The sequence below is a fragment of the Furipterus horrens genome, unplaced genomic scaffold (assembly GCF_987537825.1).
Source record: "Furipterus horrens unplaced genomic scaffold, mFurHor1.1.pri manual_scaffold_13, whole genome shotgun sequence".
NCBI classification, from domain to species: Eukaryota; Metazoa; Chordata; class Mammalia; order Chiroptera; family Furipteridae; genus Furipterus; species Furipterus horrens.
In genome coordinates, this window is record NW_028327183.1 from 22,292,258 (window position 1) to 22,309,064 (window position 16,807).

Consider the following 16,807-nt stretch of genomic DNA (forward strand, 5'->3'; position numbering starts at 1 on the left):
TCTCCATATATCCTGCTTTACCTTTAACAGGAATTTCTTAGTTTAATTATGGTATTAACCGTCCTGCACGAGGTCAGGGAAGCAGGTGCGCAAAGCAACATAACCTCGATTATGTGATGGCAATTGCCCATCTTACTGTCTTACTCAATTTTTAGAAAGCCAAGCCATTTTTACTAAGACTGTGAGAGCTAAGAACGTGCTGTCCACACTGAGCCCATCAATCAGCTGTACAACTCTCCACTGTTGCTGTTTTTACTTTCTGAGCGTTGGCAGAGGAAAATATCTGTTCTGCTGTTTTATACCCGTTAAGTGTTGAAACAGCACAAAGCTGGCTCCAACCATGAAAGCAGATGTTGGGTAAGGTTCCCCATTAACATTCTATAACTAGGCCTGCATGAACAGGCCTAAATGATTTCAGAACAATTATAGAAGCGTTTGCAAATGTGTATTTACAATCTGACAGCAGTGTAATTGCACGGTAGATTGGTGACCTCCCAGGCAGGGCAGAAAGTCACCTTTCTGAACTCTGTGTGGGCTCCACAAACCTGCCTGGTTTCTAAGACGAGCTGGCCCAGCTGAAGTCCGTGACCTGAAAGACACTTGTGGCCACTCAATGTAAAGAGTTAACTATTTAGTAATAGAGGTATTGTTCGTCCACCCACCCACCCTTTTTAGAGGTGCAATTATGACATCTATGCCCAAGGTTCTAATTAAACATCCTTTGGTTAAAAGAAACAAAAGCGTAGCAAATCTGGCTCAGAAGAAAACGTTATTGGTTGAGTACTTACTGATCTCAGGGAATCTGTAAAATTTACTGAACAAATCAGACTCAAGAAGCAAAGCAATGGGGAGTGCCCTCAACAGCAAAAGGTCGTGAACCTGCTTCACTCTTGCATCCTGTCATATTGTGGCAAGAACCATCTGTTCGGGTCGATTGATGCAGACATAGAAAAGTGACAGAAGCTCAGTGACTCAGTTCCCAGTTCCTTGGATAGAGCTTTATTTGGCCTACTGTGGGTCACCTGGCAGGTTTCCAATAAGGAAGGGCAAGGGTCAGAGTCAGGACCACAAACGCATGCATCTCCCTAACTCACGTGACCATCAGGCTGTAGGTCAGAGCATTTGTGCAGTCAGTCAGATGGGTGTCCCCCAACACCTATGCTCTCCAGTCCCTAAAACTTAAATTCTGCAGATTCTGCCATCCAGAAAGCGCAACCCTGCCTCCTTTGCATGCCTGCAGGCTCGGTCAGCAGGTGGTTAATACCCCTAATTCTGGAGTCAGAATGCCTAGATATGAATCCCAGCTCCGGTGGCAACCCGTTCACAGAGAGACCTTAAGCAAGTTACTCATCCTCTACAGGCCTCAGTTTCCTCTTCTGTAATGGAGGAGAAATAAACTTGTTTTAAGGGTCAAGGAGCTAATTAATACATGTGACCCCATTAAGCACGCCCAAGTGCTCATAACAGTGCCTGGGAAATAGTAAGGGCTCAATTACTTGTTAGCTAGTATTTACGGCATTATTATAACTGTGACGTTCATTAAATGATGAATGCTGTCATTTCTCTCGTTCAGAACACCCTCATTTTCCTGTACAGAGGTTCCTGCATGTTCACAGTGAGCACTCTTGGCATCTCAGAAATATTTTTCACAGCACATCTAGGCCAAAAGAAAAACCTAATTTTTTTTTGTTATGTTGTTATAGTCAAACAATTTAGTAAGTGTTTATGTCCTACTAACTTGGTAGTCATTTGAAAATATACTGCATGTGCATTAAAAGAACAACAATTATTTACTTCAATCTTAAATAACCACAATTGCGCATTAGTTGGGCACCCTAGTTGGGCACATAATTAAATGAAAGAGTCAGATACAGTCATATAATAGGGATAAACACATAGTCGAAGAGAGGAGGGACACCTCCTCCCATTCGGGCCTTAGTGAACGTGTCGCAGAGGAGGTGGTGGCTAAGCTGAGCCTTGATGGATAAGGAGATGCTACCCCAGGGAAGTAGGATGGTGATGGTGATAATGGGGACTATTATATACCTGCTGCTTTGCTTTCATTATTTTATTTAACCCTCACAACAAATCTCTGTAGAGTACTATTATTATTCCCATTTTAAGAAGGAAAATTTGAGGATCAGAGAAGTTAAATATTTTCCCGTGATCACACAGTTCACAAATGGCAGAGCCAACATTCAAACCCACCTGCATGACTTTCAAAGCCCCTACTCTTTCTACTATACCCACTAACTCCATGATGAGGCTCATTCACGGGCACAGAGGCAAGAACAGAAGGTGAAATTTTTGTTTCTCTTAAATCACCACCAGTGGAAAGAAAAGCAATACAAACATAATAAATTAAAGGGAGAGCAGCTTATTCAGCTGGTATTGCGGACAGTGAAATGAGTGATCAGTTAGGATGATTATAATTAAAACGGAACATACCAATTAATAAATGAAAGTGCTGGCACACACTTGTTAATTTAACAAATCCATTCATGACGCCAGCTTTCCAGTTAAAGCACTGAGAAGGGAAAATATTCCTCTCTGCCTTAGACAAGATGATTAAATAAAATTCAAGTCTTTTTCTTTTTTCTACTTGGTTTCTTATCTGAGACTAGCACAAGGTTTTGATGAAATCACTGGAGTGATCATCCAAGGTCCAGCTGTCTTAGATGTGGCATACTTGGGGTCCCTAATGGGGTCTATATGTACTCCTCCAATCAGAATTCTTGATTGCCCTCCTGTCACCCCTCAGCTACTTCCCGATGCTTTCCCAGCGTTGAACACTGTGCAGACTTCAAAAGTCAATTCCTCTGTGCTCACATCTTCAACCACCCTCACTTTGCAGCATGGACACTGTTTCATTGCACCCCTTTGCAATATGTGTACAATTTTTTGCTTATCCCAGCCATGACCCTGGAAGGAACAGAACCACATGCCATGAGACCCCTCAGTCTGACATTCCCTGACATATAGTGAATGGACTAGAGATCAACAGTCAACCCATTAAGTTAGCATCTAATCTAATGACCAGTAGTCTATGACTTGTGTGGTCTACTTAACTGAGATAAGCCTATTAGATTTTCCAAAGAATTTGAATTATGCCAGAAGATAATATATGTTTGAAAACTATTTTAGCCATGTGCGTGCCCAAGAAGTCAGAATTTCAAGGTCAACTGGCCAATAATTGGTGGCAGTGTATCTTTGATCTAGGCAGTAGTTGTCACATTAGAGACTCCATCAGATACAACTGGAAGAAGAAGATTTCCTGAAGGAACTTAGAGATTGTTTTTAAGGTCCCATACTCAAGTCCATATATTTTTATTTTATAGGTATAGCTTTGGTCTGATATTCTCTTGATTACAACTTCTCTCATTTTTCGTTTTATATATTCAATAATTTATTCCTTACTTCATCGTGATTGTCAATAATACTTCAGGTTTTTTTCTCTCTCTCTTTTTTCACTTATTTCCCATGTGAATCTTGAAGTTTTCCTTCTGGTTATTTTGTTCTACTGTCTTTACATTCATTTGTGTTTCTTTATTAATTTGTGAACAGATTCTGCTCTGGGCTCATTTCGTCTCCTTCCACCAGCCTGGAGTTTTCCTTTTAAATCTGTTGCATCCCATGGAACCCATAAAGCAATCTCAGATGTCACCTACATTTTTTTTTCTGACAATACATCTGTATGGCCTAAAGTCAGATCAAATAATAAATGAAGGTAATTTTGCTAGAACTTCTAACCTGTTGTAAATATATCAATCCATCTTAGCTCCTGTGATGAACTGAATGGGAGCCCCAAAAAGATTCATCCAACTCTGAACCCATAGTACCAGTGAATGTGACTTTATTTGAAAATAGGGTCTTTGCAGACATAATTTGGGATCTTAAGATGGGATCATCCCAGATTTACTTGGTAAGGACTCCAATGACTGGTGTCCTTATAAATGAGAGGAGAAGGAGGCTAGAGACACACAGATGCAGAGAACCAGGGGAGAAGGCCATGTGAACAGGGGGCAGAGGCTGGAGTGATACTGTCACAGGCCAAGGAACACCCGGAGCCACCTGACGCTGAAAGAGGCAAGAAAGGCTCCTTCCCCCGAGCCTTCAGAGGATGTGTGGACCTGATAACACTTTGATTCTGGACTTCTGGTCTCCAGACTGTGAGAGCATACATTTCTGTAGTTTAAAACCACTAAGTCTGTGGTTAACACTCCCCGCTTCTGAAACCACCCCTCATTTGAGGAATAGCTCTCTCACCTCTGCCTCGGGGTTAAGATGGAGACAGTTCATTGCTGACTGCCCAGGGACTGGCACCCGGCCCAAATTCAGCTAACCGGATTTATTCCCCCAGAGCTTCCTTTGGGTTTAGGAACAAGCAGCACCCGAATCTGTCTGCCTGCTTCCTGGAGAACATCCTTGGGTGTTTTCACTAACTACTGGGTTGGCCAAAAAGTTCGTTAGGTTTTTTACATATGATGGCTCTAGTAGGGCTTAGGTGTCTTTAATTTCATTTGAAACAATTTTGTTAGATTGTATTGTGACAGCTTTCATATCAGTGTGCATTTAAAAAACACTTATCAAAATTGGTGGATTTTTGTGTAGCCATTTTAATATTGAAGATGGAAGAAAATAAGCAACGTTTTTGGTCTATTGTGCTTTATTATTTCAAGAAAGATAAAAATGCAACTGAAATGCAAAAAAAAAAAAAAAAGGAGTGATTTGTGAAGTATATGGAGAAGGTGCTGTGAATGACTGAAGATGTCAAAAATGGTTTGGAAAGTTTCGGCTGGACGATGCTTTGTGGTCGAGTAGACCAGTTAAAGTTGATAGCAATCAAATCAAGACATTAATTGAGAATAATCAACATTATACCATGTGGGAGAGAGCTGACAGTCAATATATCTAAATCAATAAAGTTATTGGTGTCAGATAGCCCTGCTCTGAGTGATCACCCGGAGACCACTCTAGGATTAAACAACAGGTTTATTGAGAGAAAAGGGGGTGGGAAGCAGGGGTGGAGGGAAGAAGAAGCTCCTGTACCAACTCAAGGGCCTGTAGGAGCCAGGGAAACAGGGGAAGTGTGACTTCCAGTCCACCTCATGAGCCCGTGGGAATTGCTTGCCTGAGGCTCTGCAGGCACCGTCTCCACACTTTGCCAAACACACATTCTGGTTAGGGGAGCCCACCCATCAACACATCCACTAGGTCATTTACATCTCCCTGCTTTTCCTCCACCAGGCCAGTCAACATATTGGGCTAGGTCCTTCAGCCTTTCCTCTGGGAACCAGCGGAGTCCGTTATCATTTCCTATGGGAGGGGCTAGAACCAGGTTGATTTGCATATGGTTCATTTGCATACATCAAAAGTCCAGGTGGGCATTCCAGCTGCCTCCATGTTCTGACAACTGGTGAAAATGAAAAATGTGTCTTTCATTTTACAGAAAAAACTAAACAGACTGTTTGGCCAACCCAATAGTTTACTTGCTAGATTGTAAGTTCCATGAGGGCAGGGACTGGACCTTGTTGGCATTCCCAGGGCCTGGCATTATTTAGCATGCAACATCTGATATTTCTGATCTCAGTGGTTCAACCCAGAAATCTGAATTGTCCTTGACACTGCCCCTCACCCTCTGTAGCAGACACAATCAGTGTCCACCCATATCCCTCGGGTCCTATCATTGCTTTGAGCTCCATTCCACTTCCAACAGTCAATATTACATCTCTGTTCCTGAGGATTTTTCTAAATCCATAGTAGGCAGGTCGGAAGTGCCCCCATATCAGCCCTTAATCAAGGACTAGTGGAATTTGGTATATCAATAGCACAGCTTCTTTGCCCCTTGGCTAGGATAATTCTAAGGCATAATTCTTCACTGGCTCCCAGAATGAACTAAGCTTCAATTGTCTGCTATGGTAGCTGGCTTAATACCTCACTTTCTATAATCTGCCTTCCCCACTCCCTACCAATGTGCCCTATGTACTCCAATACATTACTTGAATCTTTGTCTCAGAGTTTATTTATAGGTAAAACCAAACTAAGATACTCCTATATCCAAACTGTCACCAAACTTTATTGAATTTATCTTCTAAATATCTGTCAAATCTAGTTCTTCCTATCTCTATTGACCGGAACTTAGTTTAAGCCATCACAGACTTCTGCACAATATTTAACTGGTAACCATTGCCCTGCGTCACTTTCCTCTATAACATAGTTCCTTTTCAACATTTAAATACGTTCACATTTTCCCTGAGACACCTTGAAGACTTACCGCTATTTTTGTGAGAACGACTAACGAAGACTGTAAGCTCTGTGTTCTGGCTCCTGTCTACCCCTCTGGCTGGGTGTGGGGCCACATGTGCCTCCCTGTTCATCCCATTCCTACAACACTGGCCTTGGTTCAGTTCATGGATGTCACAGGACTTTTGCACAAGCTGATCCCTCAATGTGGAATGATTCCCCAGTTGCCTTTGCCTGTTGTTAACTTTTATTCATCCTTCAGATCTTAGCTTCTCAGGGCTGCCTCCTCTGGCATCTAATGAGGTCAGTCCCCCTGGTTGTATATAAGTCCTCTTGTCACGGGGTACTTCTCCATAACTCCTATCTCTGGTACAATATTATATTCCTTTGTCCGATTCTTTGACTGATGCTCCGCTCCTTCTCTAGACTGAACTCTATAATGGAGGGATCACATCTCAATTTTGGTCCATTAGTGTACCCTAAGCACTTCCTGCAGTGCTTGGCAAAAAGTAGATGCTCAATAGATAGTTATTAAGTGAAAGAATAAAACTAAATAAGTAAAAAGGCAGCTATTTTTCATCAAATGGCCAATTCAGTGGACTGAGGAGAAATTCAGTTTTCTTCCCAGCAGTCTACCTGACAAATGTCAACCTAAGGTGGCCAATCTTGCTGTTAGTCATCTCCCATTTACTGTATAAAGGGTATAAAGTGCCCCACTGAGAGTGGACATGAATGAGCAGCTTCTGTCTTTAACCAATTTTCGTCCTGCTGCTTAGTTATACCCATGCCTAGTTGCCTCGATGAGCTCCCCGAGGACAAGAATTAGACCCTCTTCACCCCTCTATCCTCAATGCCTGTCATGTGCTTGGGGCTCATGCCCTTTTCACACCTAGAATAACTTGATTTGAACCCCCCCTTTTAATTCCAGGGCAAAGCTTGATTTTCTCCCAAAATTTATTCAAACCCTTAAGGGCTTACGTTTCTTCTAATCACCTCTGGTTTAATTTCCAGGCTCAACGCATTTTAGTTCTGCATTCTGTATTTTGAGATCTCCCACCACCCCTTAACCCAAGTGTCAACCCAAATCCAGGACAGCACCTGCTTCTTGTTTTTCCCAAGACTGCTTTTTATGTAAACAGTTGGAGACACAGGGGTGTCAGACAGGTCGGCAGCCGTCCATCTCGAGAGATGATGGTGTAGCTTCTTAAGAGTCTATCTGCACCGCCGAGAATGGCTGTGCAGTCCGACTCGGGAGTGACACGGTATCTGTCTCCTCCCGTGTTGAATCGACATCTTGCGATGGCGCTGGAGTGTCCTCTCCAGTGAAGCTGAAGCTACAGAGCCTGGGCAGGGTGATATGGAGGGTCTGCTGTTGCCCATGCAGCAGACCCCCCCTCTCTTCGCAGCTGAAGGGTTCAAGGGAAAGACGGAGTCAATACAGCTTGGCTTCAGGTGCGCCGCAGGAGTTGCCGGTGTTGACTACAACGTCAAACCGCCTTAGGGACTCCGGCTCCGGATTTTCTGTCGGGGTTTACTCCCTTAGCCTTTCCCCTGAAGAGGTATGCCGCAAGGCAGCGGAGGTTTTTTGGAGTCAGAGTTTTCCTTCTCTGATGTCAGACAGGTAAACTTACATGTACATGAGGGAGCAAAACAAAATTTGAATGTTGTGTCTTCCTGTTCTTAAAAACTTTTGTCCATTTCTGACAAATCAGGCTCTTGCCCTGTCTTTCCCTTCACTGGTTGCTTGCACTACCAAAGTGGCGCTCGTTGTTTCTGCAGAAGGGCTGTCTCTATGTATTTAACCCCCTGCCTCTCAGGCCCACTGGGACTTACTTTCCACATCCACTAAGCCTAGCAGTGGAGTTTTCTAAATAAGAAGAATTTATCTATACACAGTACATTGATTCCAATCATACTTTTTCTAACACCTCTGGGTCTTTTTTTTTTTTTTTTTTTTTTTTTAATGAAATGACAGGGTCAAGTGAGGACAGCCTTATTGCAAAACCCATGTGCACAAGACTGAAACACAACACATTTATGCCAAACATATTTGATGTATAAATGCATTGATCCTCTAAGGGGACGGATGAACCTGAGAAACTGTGATGGGAGGGAATGATCACATCAGAAGTTGGACTTGAAGTAAGAGGCTGCCTTTAAGGAGTGGTGAGGGGAAGATAGGGATGAGCGGTAAGGATCAGGCTGGAGTGCAAAGCATGGAGGTGAAACAGGGTAGAGAGTGAAGAATTTATACTAAAGAAGTCGTCAGGACAGGTTTTAGAAGAGGGGTGGTGAGAGGTACAGCCTTGAAACAAAGACACTATTGGGTCACCAGCCAGAAAAGTGGGCAATGGCCCTGGCGCTGCCCATTAATATAGATGTGACCTCGGAGACATAAATCAATCTTTCTGAACCTCAGGTTCCTTATGTGTAAAACAGATTTGAACTAGTTGGTCTCTAATCTGGACTTTCTCCAGCCGTATTTGAAGATATACAGGTGTTTAAGCCATTTTGCTTAATGTTTTACCATGGAAAAATCTGACTGAGGAAAAGAAAAGAATTGCCTATTTGTCTACTGTTTGAAGATAGCAGCATGCAGAGTTCATTATGTGAAAATACCATTTGGGGAGATTAATTAAAAATTCTGACATTCAGAGCAGGGATTTGGGGCAGGAATGTACAAGTACAGAACTCTGGGTAGCATTAGATGGCATTTAAACATTAAACCTTATTAGGTATATAGTTAGGCATTAAGAAGGGGACATTTGGAGCCAAAATTCTAAACCCAAGTGCTGGTTGGCTTTGTGTGTTTTGTTTGAATTATTGCATGTTTAATAGGATTTAGCTACAGTACTTCTGCTTAACAATCTGTTTCCTTGGCAATGCAATCCTCGGAGGGGCAAAGGCCATATGGAAAACATGGGTCATTTTGTAGTTTAGTGAGATGAAAGGAATAAAATTTAATTCAATGTTCATACATCTTTGTATCCCCCTACACACACAGTAAGGAAAACAGTGACCAGCACACGGTCAGCATTCAATAAATAGAAGGTAACTGTTATTATTATTAGAAAAAATCCACAATATGTTTTGTATTATAATAGACACCCAAACATGCTATTTTTCCAGAAATGATTATCAGACAAAATAACTAGTCTTCTCAGTAGTTCCACTGGCTAATCATGCTTGATTCTGTTTATTTTTTTTCCAGCATCTTTCACTTGCATTCCATAAACAAGCCTTACTCATTTAGCATTCGAATCATACTCTCAAAGTTACTCATTGCTTCCCATTTCTTCTGTGACACCTGGTCTCAGCCACCATCACCTCCCACCAAACCTTCAATAGCCTCCCAACTGCTCTCCCCCTCGTTCCTACTCTCACCCCCTGTACTCCAGTCTTCACTCAACATCTAGACTTTTCGAAAATATGAGTAACATCATGTCATTTCTCAGCTTAAAACCTTCTAGTACATTTCAACTGTGCCTATAATTAAGTTCACCATTCTTTCCTGGCTGACAAAATTAGCACATTCTGGACCCTGTTTACCTCTGACCCCTCTCACTCTTCTTCCTGAAATGTTCCCAGATCACCCCATGACAGAGCTTTTGCATGAGCTGTCCCCTCTCCCTGGAATGGTCTTCACCTTGGTCTTTGCTTGGCTGGCACCAGTTTTACTATGAATTCTCAGTATACTTGTTCTTTCTTAGGAGAGTCCTGCTATAGGCCACTCTCCATTACACACTGACATTTTCATTTTTCTGTATTTGTATTACTTGTTTATTTGTTTTCATCTCCCAATAGAACATAAACTCTGGGTATGTTGGACCTTTTATTATATTTTATTTTCTTCCAGGAACTTAATAAATAGATCTTAAATAGATGAATAAATTAATTTTGTTGAAAAATAAATGGCCAAGTCATTTTGCACAAAGAAGTAGGTCAACACAATAATGAAATCATATCACTGATTAGATAAAAAATATTTCCAAGCACTTCAATATTTATTTTTATTATTTCTTAATACCGATAATTTATTTCACTAAGAGATAATTTTGTCACCACTTATGCATTTAATTATGTTCCATGAGTGTTAATGTTTTTCTTTTTCTTTTTAAAGATTTTATTTAGTTTTTTAGAGAGAGGGGAAGGGAGGGAGAAGAAAAGAGGGAAAGAAACATCAATGTGTGAGAAAAACATCAATCAGTTGCCTCTCGAATGCCCCAAGCCAGGCATCCCGGCCTGCAACCCAGGCATGTGCCCTGACCAGGAATTGAAGTAATGACTTTTCAGTTCATGGGACAGCCCCAAACCCACTAAGCCACACCAGTCAGGGTTGTTTTTCTTTTTTAAAAATGTCTGATTTCCTCCAGCTAATTATCACAGTTCTACATGTACATACATGGAGGAAAAAAAAATAAGGACAACCTAGACACCCAACAGCTTGTGAAATGTTTAAATAAATTATAGAAAAGTATATGCTTCTGTCAAATACCTTTTTTCATATTTTTCTATTTAGAAGAACATTCACAAAAGTATTTAGCATTCTCTTTTTGGGAAGAATGTTGAGATTATGCCAAACCTTTAAAACAAGAACCTTAAATGGCTATAAAATATAAGAAATGTTTGAATAGAATGAATTAAAAAAAAAGAAACCCTAATCCTTAAGTTTAAAAAAGACAGAAAATAAAACTTAAATTCTGAAGCCAAGCCTTTCAGCTGCAGGATTCAGCTGGGGTGGTGAGAACAGGCACATCTCTGGCAGATGTTGGTTGGCTGAGCCTGCAACACCCTGATAGGATATTGATGGCTGTGAGGCATCTTCCCTTTTGTTCTCTCTCCTACTCTATTTCTTGCACGCGCTAAAATATCATCTTTCTACACCCTAACCTGTTACATTCAAGTGCCCGCATTATAAACTGGTCACGTGTAAAACACTCAGAGAAGTCTGAGAAGGTTTTTACATGTAAAGAACATCTGTGAGGCTGTGACCACGCCCTCTCTTGGGCATTTGTTTTCATCAACTAATTCACCTGGGCGCTGAGCCATGTCCTGGGAAAGTACATTGAAACCTGCCAGCAATGGGGTTCAGCAATGTGCCAGCATGTCAGAACCTGGTGGGACACCCCACAAAACAAGTTGCCAGGAGAACCGCAGGACCCCTAGGAGAACATCTCTTAGGCATAAGACCTGGGTTCTGGGAATTCTGGTATGATTTTAGCAAGTCCCGTTAAACCTGCTGTCCCCTCAGTAACTGCTGATGCCAGTGACTGCCTGTGTCCTTCAAAGATATCTTAGCCTGCCAGCAAGAACTCCGTAACTTTTCTGTTTTAGTAACTTCTCTGCTCTGAGCCAACTCCCCCAAAACCATCTACAGAAAGTCGCTTCAACTCCCTCCCCCCCTTACCCTCTTTAAACCCCCTGCCTTACTTTTGTTGCTGCTGGCACCTTCCTGCCTTCCTGGCCTCAGCCCGCCTGGTGCAACTGGCCAAATACATCTTTTAAACTCGTGGCCTCTCCTCCTGTCCTTTCCCCCCTCACTCTCGCCAGATCTAAACAAAGTCAACCTGAAAGGAAGAAAGTCTAGAACAGCAGACTGAGGCTGGACAAAAGAACCAGAGAGTTCTTTGGAATTTTTGAAAAGAAAAATCATGGTCCAAGGTGTGCAGTGCTGCCTGGTACCCCCTGCTCCTGTAGCAGGGCGCAGTGTGTGCAGCCTCGGACAGAAAGCATGCGCCTCCAGAGAGCTGATGCATGGAACCTTGGCAGCGCTCTGATGAGCTTGCCACTCACTTGTCTTAAACAATGTACCTCTATCCCGCGACCATCCCCCAAGACTAGTTCACCAAGACAGGAAAACGTACTTTGTACTCATGCAACATTGAAGGCCACTTGACAACCCCAAGCGTGCTGAGCTAAAGATATAGTTTTCAATTACAGCAAGGTATGGGTAATTATTTGAAAAATAGATATATATAACTAAAAGAAAGTCTGAAACTTCACATGCAGAAGACACTTGCTTCTCATTCCACAGATTTTTAATATGAAACTAAGAGCAGGCCCTTTTGTGGGATACACAGATTTTGAAAACCTTCTTTCCTCTTTCCACATTGGTCAGGCAACTCATTCCCTATATTCTCCTCTTCCACCAACTCCTACTGGAAACAGGTGGGTCTAAAAGGACCCCAAAAACAAATGGAATGAACAATTACATGTATTTACAGAGTTCTTTCCCACTGTGTCTTGTCTAGTGGTCCTTATAATGTCATGTGCAAGACTAGAACAGTTGTACAGTGTGAGTAAGGTGATTTGGTGATGTTCAGTGCTTGCCTAAGAACACAAGGCTACTCAAGTGAGGGTCACCACTATGGCAGGATCTATACACCCATTCCACCTGCGTCAAATTTTCCATGAAAGACAAAGAAGAGAGAAATCAGGCACATTACCACAGGACTCCACAGTAGCTACACTTTTGATCTGCGCAGCACATTTTCCCACATTCCTTGCCCACCTGTCATTAGAGAAATTCCTGGCTATAGGTGTCCATAAAATTGTTTTTTGCTTAAGCTAATCTGAATTGTGTTTCTGTCTCTTCCAACCAAAGGGAGCCTAACTTTAAATGCATTAACTACCAACATCGTTGACTTTTCCCGATCACTCCTGTTGAGGTTCCCATCGAGGTTCCTGTCATAGATCAAGGCGCTATTTTTCCTTCTCGGGCACCAGAATTACAGACATTTTAAGGAACGTTATGTAAATAGGGGAAATACAATACAAGGCAATATTAAGTTCAGAAGACCCTTAAGAGTAACAAAAAGAAAAAACACTAAGCAGATGACAAGGTGGAAACACTGTCAGAGTCCTTCCCTACTTCTACTCCTGGTAATCTGATAAAATTCATTAGTTTGCCTTCTAGCTAATAACACATCAGGAGATAAGCTCTGATCAACTTTTTCGTTAAGGCCACCAGTGTTTGTAGGGAATGCAGAACTTAAATTAATGATTATGCTCTGCTAGTTGGAGGGAAATAAAGCTGTGTTTCTAGGCCCAAACTCATTAAATATGTTCTCCTGGCTATAAGAACTCAGACCCCAGGGACAGCTAAAAATAAACAAATTAGATTATCTTGATCTACTTCCATCTCCCAGTTAAGTTTTCTGTACGACGGAAGCCCCTTCTCCTGCTCTGCAGCTGAACCTTGGCTATGTTAATAAGGAATGAACCATGTTGTCTATTATTTGTTTTTCAAATTACCCACAGTTATACTCCAAGGTTTGATCAATAAAAATGCAATCATTAAGGGGCCAACATATTTAAAAAGCAACACCGAAACACTTGGATTATAGAATTCTGTCGTCAGGTTTAAAGCCCAAAGGGAAGACTCCATCCCCTCCCACCAGCACTTCCACAAAACAGATCACTCCAAAGAGGATGCTGATTTACATATCATGTGTCGCTGCTCTGGCTCCACTTTAATTTCTGTGAGTACTGCCATAGAGACCTGTGACCTGTCAAATATTTACTCTTGACCCTTAGGAGAAACTCTGTTGAACCCTGGCCTAAGTGCTTTTCCAGCATTTTCCCATTTAACCCTCACAAAGACTACCAGGAAGGTTGAAACTATTTCCATTTCCACTTTGCAGATGAAGAGATGGAGACCCAGAGAGGATTAAGTAACTACTTCTCCAAGTAAAGCTGGGCCTCAATTCACTTCTAATGATAAAACTTATGATAAATGGTAAAAATTCATTATTTTTAATGAGTCCATAATGCTGCCCCCCTAATGTCTACAATACGGTTGTCCTTCCTTGCTACTAGTACCCTCTAAAATCTATAAAATCTGCTGCCCAGGCAAGAAAAGTAGCCTTGGGGACTGGGATAGGAGCCTCTGAAAGGTGAATTGAGGGCTGCCGGGTGCAGGAGGAAGTAGAGGGAAGGAAACCTCTGTATCATGCATTGTATAAATGTCAGCCAGCAGTTAAAGATGTCACCACAAAATTTAAAGTTGTCTGCCCAAACTTACTCTCTCCTTTCTCCTCCTAACCTCTGATTTTCTTGAAAAACATTTTTTTTGTTTAAATTCAAGGATTTTCCTATACATTCTATGCCACAGAGTAACACAACACACAAAAAGCTTGCTAATACCGGTCTTGGCCATTCAGAACTTAGGTGAACTCTGTGACAACTGCGTATCTTAGCTCCTCCTGGTCCACCCAGCATCATAAAAGCAGGAATGCATGAAGCCCAACAACAGCCAGGCTGTTTGAAGGCATTGGTCATTTTCATGACGGCTTGAGAGGAACGGGCGCTTTATGGAGGTTAGTTCTGCTCTTCCTCGCCACCTGCCGCACCAGTACAACTGTCCCCCTGGTGAGGAGACCCAGCAGAGCTGCCCACCTGGCGAGGGGAAAGGGCACAGTTCCCCTCAGTGGCTGTTCAGCTCCTGATGCCACTGCCGTCCCATTCTAGTTTTGAATCTGCACCTTCTCTCCCCATTTCCTCCCCGCTCCTGCCCCTGGGACTTGGTGAACGCCCTTGGCTTCCCTGAGAGGCCTCCATGAGCTTTTCTCAGTCTGCCTTCTCCTCTGCCCACCAGCAGGAAGAAGGTACCTTTCACTTCTCCACCTCCCAGCCCCACACTCTACAGAGGATCCTCTCTGCTCACTCAGCATTTGGACCATCACTTTATCTAAAAGGATGCCCTGGCAAAAGCTCTCATTCCTTCTCAGCCTGGGTCTTGGCAAGTCCAATTTCAATCCCTGGTGATACAAGCATATTTCATGGGGGGATTTGAATATGTCCATTGAGGTAGATCCCAGACATTACAGGAAATCAGAAAATCACTGCTCTTTCTGCAAAGCCCAGTAGCACTCGTATATTACTGATGATCAAGAAAAGGTGATGGAAGAAAGTAGGAAAAATAAACTATTTATTTTGGAGTTGCATAATCTGTCCCCGTCATATCTGACCCCATGCTGATGTGGTCAAAGTCCTTTAATCCTGCAAGACTCCACGTCCTCATCTGCCAAAGAAGCATCCAGGTGCTACTCTGGGGGGTTGTTGGAGGTGACAGAGACAATAAAAGTGAGCAGCCTCCAGACTCCCGACCAAGCCAGGCACTGAGCGGTCACTGGCGTCCTACACCCCTTCCAGAGCCGTCGCTGCACAGACCCCTGCCCTCCAGACTTTTGTCTCTAAAATGATGTCCCCAGAGCTGCCTCTCCAAAACTCTTCTTTTTGGTCAGTCCCTGTATGTTCACCCCACTGCTCTCTCGTCCATTGCTACTCAAAGCCTGGTCCCTGGGCAAGCAACACGGTCCTCACTGGGGAGCTTGTGAGAAACACAGCACCCAGTCTCTTTCCAGACCTTGCGGACAGAATCTGCACTGTAAACGCGTTCCCAGTAATTCTTGGGCATATTGAAGTTGGAGAAGCGCTGCTGTTTCACTCATCTGCTACAATTACTATCTGTAATGTTTGCTCTCTGATTCATGCTATCTGGTGTATTAGATTTAATGATCACATATTTAGTGGCTTTAAACAACACAGGTTTATTCTCTTGAACTTCTGGAGGCCAGAAGTCCAGAGGCAGTTTCCTGGGTTGAAATCAAAGTGTGAGCATGGCCCTGCTCCCTCCAGGGGCTCTCAGAGAAAAGCTGTTCTATTGCTTTTTCCAGCTTTTAGAACAGCGATCCTTGGCTGTGGCTCTTCCCCATCTTCATAATGAGCAGCGTAGCACCTTGCTTTACCCTTCACACTGCTTTGGATCTCTCCCTCTGCTGCCTCTTACAAGGACACTTATTATATTTAAGATCCAGCAGACAATCAAGAATCTCTCTAGATCATAATTTGAATATACTTAACTTAATTATATATGCAAAATTTGTTTTGCCATATATGGTAATATTGACAGGTTCCAGGGGTTAGGATGTAGCTATTTTGGGGGCCATTATATAGCCTACCATACCTGGATCTCTAATTGAGCACTTAGTAGATATTTAATAAAGGTTGGTTGACATTTTTACTTACTTGGTAGATGTAATAATTAGTATATGCCCACCTGGAGATGCTTTTATGAAGACAGGCAACTGAATAAATGGACTATAATTTATCATAATTATTTATGAACCTATCCCTTAGGTTCATATGTTTTCAAAGGAAAAAGTAATTAACCTTGAAGGGTTCACAAAAGAGGTGAACTGAGTCCTAAAAAATGAATGGAAACTCAGTAGGTGACAGAGATGGGAGAGACATTCCATGCAGAGAGGGAGGCACTTGAATAGCACAGAGACACAGGAAAAAAGCCTATTCAAGGGGCTGGTAGTCTGAGGGGAAACAGATTGTAGGGATGAAGCCAGGAGATCAGAGGATGAAGAAAAGGGAGTCAGTAGGATCGTGTCAGGGAAGGTTTGAACGTCTCATGAAGGAAACCAATGTCTGTCCCACAGATAACCGGCCATCATTGAAGGGTTAAAATCAGGAGAGTGACAAGATCAGAGCATGGTAGAAGACAGAGCATTCTGGTGACAGTGTGGAGGTTATTTTGCAAAAGGTAGGCACAACT